Genomic DNA, 5831 nt, shown 5'->3' on the forward strand with positions numbered 1-5831 from the left:
AAGAAATATGATCATAAGTCAGAAGAATGCATAGTGAATGCTAAGTGTCATGCATTTGGAAAGTTTGGACATTTGGCTAATCAATGCAGATCAAGGAATGGAATTGGATATGGCAAAGCAATTTGAAAGAACAATTTTACATGTTATGCATGCAACAAAATAGGTTATATTGTTAAGTACTGTAGGGGCAAGACTAAACCGATTAGCAATGACAGAGAAAATGAGAAAGGAAAGAAAAAGGTAGATGAAATAAAACATGATCACACCAAAGTATGGGTAAGAAAGTCTGAAGAACCAAGTGGAGATGCAACTATACCATAAATTACACCAGCAACTCCACCAATAGAACAGAGCGTTCCTGCACCGAAAGGAAATTCAACCCATAACTAAGGAATATGCCTTAGGGGTTGGAAAATTCATTGAAATTCTTGCATATTCCATAGAAGAGATATGGAAAGAGATCTAGAGAGTTTTATTGATCATTGATGAAGGTTTACCTGACAGAAAACTATGAAACTGACATCCGGTAGGGTACACGGCTAATTATTTATGACAGGGAAGGATTAGGGTTTACTCTTTAATAAAAGGAGAAAATGAACTAATTTTTACTCACCCAGCACTCGAGCAAATGAGAGAAAAATATAGACAAATCATGGGCGATCAAGAGAAAGAAAAGGTATTATGAAGAGATTTCCTACAGTTATCAAGAAATTTCAAATTGACGATCGATTATCCAGGTATTTCTTTTAAATGACATCCAGACCTTAATCTTCTCCTACTTTCATTGCGAATCCCACTATTGTCAAAGTTAAGGATAGTCTCACACCTATTTTTAAGGAAGTTCCTCAAATAACAAAGAAGGAAGACTCTACTAGCGCATTCTTGAGGGTTCCTGATGGCGTAGTTTATGTAGAAGATGTCAGGGCCTATATTCATTGCACCTTGGAGGATTTAGGCACTAATGAGTTCAAGGGAATGTATCAATCTGTGATAGTAGGCAACTCCAAAACAATCAAGATGGAATATAAAATCATTGAATACCTAGGGTTAATCGAAATTCAAGGATGAAATGATCAGATATGTTCTGAGCAGGGTCCACATTGAATTCATCTAGGTCAAGTGGCCTTACATGATCACCAAAGAAGAAATTCAGGCAGTCACCGACTTACCCAAAGTTGGACAGGAACGAGGGAAGAAGATTTCCAATACTGAGGTTGAAAATCTCAAGGGTGCAACCCATGATGGAAGATCGATCAAGATCAGCACTATCAAAGATAGTGATGTGAAATTTTCCAGCATGATCATCGGCTACAAGGTAGCACAATCAAGTTGATTGAACTTTGTTGCAAGTTCTTGTATCCATGTTGCATACCAAATGTTAAGGAATAATGGAAAGTATGATTTGTGTGAATGGTTAAGAAGTAAATTAATGTTAAATCTTGGCAAGATTAGAGGTGTCAAGAAAGCAACATTTAGGTTTGGCAATCTTATTATCTCCTTGATGTTATATTTCATGAATGAGCTATCGTGTTTGGGAAAGAAACATAGGGCTCATTACATACTGGTAGGCATGCAAATTAAAGATGCAATCACTAGTCTTGGTAGCAACAACGATAAGAAGATATGGGGCTTCTTTAAGTCTTTCCAAGAGAACATGAGACTGAGGGAGAGGATCTCCAAGCACATTTTGGAGAAATAATCCACTAAAATCTACTTCATGGTAAAAACAGATGAGACCATCATAGAAGCAGTCGAACCAAGAACCATATGGGTCACTGAATTGGGATATGAAGTTGATGACAACATCTTAGAACTTTATACTAAAATGTTTCTTGATGCTCCATTAGATGACAAGACTGAATTTTTTGGCATTGCCAAGGAGAAGGATCTTGAAGTTAAAATTGGCTTTAGCAAGAAAAGAAGAGAAAATAAAGTACACAAAATGTGTTCCTTCATTCAAAATGTTATCCATAGGATAGATACAAAACTAGGTTCTGAATATGAACCGGTAGATCAATTGGCACTGACTAGTGCTCTTGAGGCAAAGAGGCCTGAAACTTTCAGTTCTCCTATCACTTCTGATTCTGATACAGAGGATAACAAACCTCTTGCATTAAGAAGGGTAAAACGGAAGAAGGTTGACAAGCTTTCGATAGAGGAAAAGAAGGTGGATCCAAGGAGGAAACTAGTAAAAAAGGTGACAAAGCCTACTGCACACACACCTTTGGCAAGGAAACCTACTAATAAGAGGAAGATAGTTCCATCCACCCCTGCAATCCCCAGCAAGAAGAAGAAAAAGGGTGATGAAGAAACTGAGTCTGGTAATATGACTTGTGCAGAGTTAATTGCTAAGGTAACAAAAGATGGTATTTTGAAGAATGTGTCAAATTTATATGAACATTTAGATGATAATGAGAAAAATTAAATTAAAGAAGCAATTGTGTTACATATAGACATATATAAGAAGGATTTAATAGAGATTTTGAAGGAAATTCTTTTATCATTGTATAATAAATTAGATGGAAGAAGATTAGATGCAACTAAGAGGGATAGGGAAATTAAGGAAGTTGAACTTTTGAATATGTGTGGCTCTATAAATAATAAGGAAATGAAAACATGTTTATATTATTGGCAATTGACACTCATTAGATTCATTTTGTTGTCATTGATGGCAGGAAGATCTGATAGAAGGAAACAAGACTTGATGGAAGTCACAAACTAGCACTAAGAGGCATAAACTGACAATTACCGACATTGGAAGCATTCAGGCCTAAACCAACACCGGCATCCACACCTGACATCAATACTTCAGGGAAGCCGATATCAAGGAAGATTTATTTTGTAAATCATTTTTTAATTATTGTTGAGGCCAATATTGAATATCTTTTTGTAAATACATTCTAAGCCAACATAAGGGATATCATATGTAATATGTCTATAAGTCAGTTTGCTAAGTCAATTTTAAATATATAGAAATAGAGCGAATAAATATAGTAGAATTGTAATGCGAATTATATGTGTTGAGATCATTTTTGCATGTGGACATTGTATCATGCAATGATCTACAGATAGCTAGGACAACACTCTTAGTGGAGAAGCAATACCGATATTAGTTCAAGACAGTGAACTAGTACAGAGCAAAACCAGAACCAATACTCTATCTGGCATAACAGATGCATTCCCGAGTTCTTTTTTTAGCAACTTACTTTAGCAGAAAGCTTGTAGTCAATGAGACGCTTTAGTGATGAGCAATATGCTCTTGGCAGCGTGCCTTCCTGCAAGTGCAAGCCCCTATTTATGTAATATCTTTTCATATGGCCAGTGAACTGATATTGTGGGTTACAAATCCCATCGTGGTTTTTACTCACTGAGGTTTTCCATGTATAAATTCTATGTGTTATGGTGATCATTTATGTGGATGATTTATTGGCTTCTTATTATATGCTTATTTGTTTGTCGGTACTTACTTGCATGGTGTAGAAAGTTAAAAACTGTTCATTCCAGTAGAACACTAATACATCCCCCCTTTCAGTGTTCTTAGATCCCAACAATTGGTATAAAAGCCTAGTACCTCGAAATAAGTTTAAAAACTTGAGGAAGATCTTGAAACTGGAATCTTTGAACATAGTTATGAAGAAACAACTTGAGATGGCTCTTGAGGATTATGATACTCAAAGGATGAAGAACTTGAAATTACAAGAAGAGCTAAATTCTGCAAATGAATTCATTTTGATTCTGCAATAAAGATTGTCAGCTGCTCAAGCCAAAAGGAAATAAATTTTGTAACAACCGGATGATGGGGAGAAGAATTCTCTGAAGGGACAATGTTAGAAACTAAGTCAAGCAAATATGTTCATGGAGAATGAAATGCAAAAATCTGACCATGAGGTTATCAAAAGATATTGAGGACAGAAAGAAGATGGAAGATAATTTTGTCTTATCTATAAAGACAAGTTTGATGAATGTGGAAGATTGATTCATGAGAATAGATCTGGCACACTCTTGGAATAATGAACAAGAAAATGAAAGATAAATAACTACTCTGAGAAATGATCTGACTACGACAAGTGAATATAAAGAAACATTTAAAATCAGTACTACACAATTGGATGACTTGTTTAAAAGACAAATACAGATTGATGATTCTAGAGGAATATGATTTGTACAAGGTGAAATCTCTGGTACTCCTAATAAAGATCAGACTATCGGTATGTAGAACTCATCGAAATAGAGGAAACCGATAAGGCAATCTAATGCTTATGAATTCAATGGTAGATGTTTTGTAAATCTGGGCATATGGCTAAACAATGTAGGAATAAGGCAAATCAAAAATACAATTTTGTTCCCAGTCAATGCAAAAATGACAAGAAATATGGTCATAGATCAAAAGATTGCAAAATGAATGTTAAATGTCATGCATGTGGAAAATTTTGACAGTTTGCTAACCATTGTAGGTTAGGAAATAATAATAATACCAGACATGTAAATGCAATTTAGAAGAACAAGATTACATGTTATGCATGCAACAAAATAGGTCATACTATAAGTATTGTAGAAGAAAGAGACAAGGTTAGCTAATAATGATAAAAGTAATGAGAAATGAAAGCAGAAGGTAGATGAAATACAGAAAGATCACACCAAGTGATGGATTAGAAAATCTGAAGAACAAAGTGGAGATGGATCTATACTGGTATATCCACTGGTACAATAGGGTAATCCTCCACCGGTAGAAAATTCCAACAGTAACTAAGGCATAAGCTTTAGGGGTTAGCAAGGTCGATGCTAAATTTTGTATATTACCCCAGAAGAGATCTATGGAGATCTGGAAAGAAATCTACAAAACTATGTTCATCATCGATGAAATTTACCTCAACACATAATTGTGAAACTAACATTTCTAGGTGAACAATTAATGACAAAAATTAAGGTTTTTCTCTAACAAAAGAGGGAAAGAGAATTCATTTTTACTCACCCAGAATTCAAGCAATCAGAGCAAATAAGAGGCCAACTAAGAGAGAGCAAAGCCTTAAGAGAGGATTTTTGAGTAGATATCTGAAAGAACTCAAATCTTTCACTTGCATTCATTGAGGTATTTTTTGAAATTTCATCTTGATCTTCAGCTCCTACTTTTATTGCAAATCTAACAATCATCAAAGTTAAGGATAGGTTAAGGCCCATCTTTAAGGAGGTTCTAGAGATTGTGAAGAAGGAAGACTCTACAAGAGCATTTTGTAGGGTTCTTGAAGGAGTAATGTATGTTGAAGATGTGAGGGCATATAATTTTTGAGGATTTGGGCACCAAAGACATAAAAAGCATGTATCAATCAGTGATATTGGTGTTGGCATTATAAAAGACAAAGAGAGATTGTTGGCATTATAACAGACAAAGAGAGATTGTTGGCATTTCAATAAGGATATTGAGAAGGTTGTTGATGATAATGGATATAACTGATTAAGGATGTTTTACTGTCTTAATATTATTATTTTGTCATTGATGTCAAGAAATTGATTTTCTAATTCAGTATGATGTTGCCATATCTTAAGAAGTATGATTTGATGAATATAAAGATGTCGGTAAAAGACATAGAAATAATGTTGAATAAGGAGAGGAATAAGTTATTCAATGGGAAACTATTACCGAGTTAGACAATGATGAGATCATGATGTTTAGATTGTTTTGATATCCTACATATGTTATTGATTGTAAGGTTAATACTATACTATGTTATCGAGCAAAGAACCTAGTTGGTAAACCCTAAGGTTATTGCTATCGGTTAATGAAGGAAGAATGTCTACTGAGTAAAGTGTAGTATTTACCGAGTTGCAACCGA

The sequence above is a fragment of the Cryptomeria japonica genome, chromosome 7 (assembly GCF_030272615.1).
Source record: "Cryptomeria japonica chromosome 7, Sugi_1.0, whole genome shotgun sequence".
In the NCBI taxonomy this organism is placed as follows: Eukaryota; Viridiplantae; Streptophyta; class Pinopsida; order Cupressales; family Cupressaceae; genus Cryptomeria; species Cryptomeria japonica.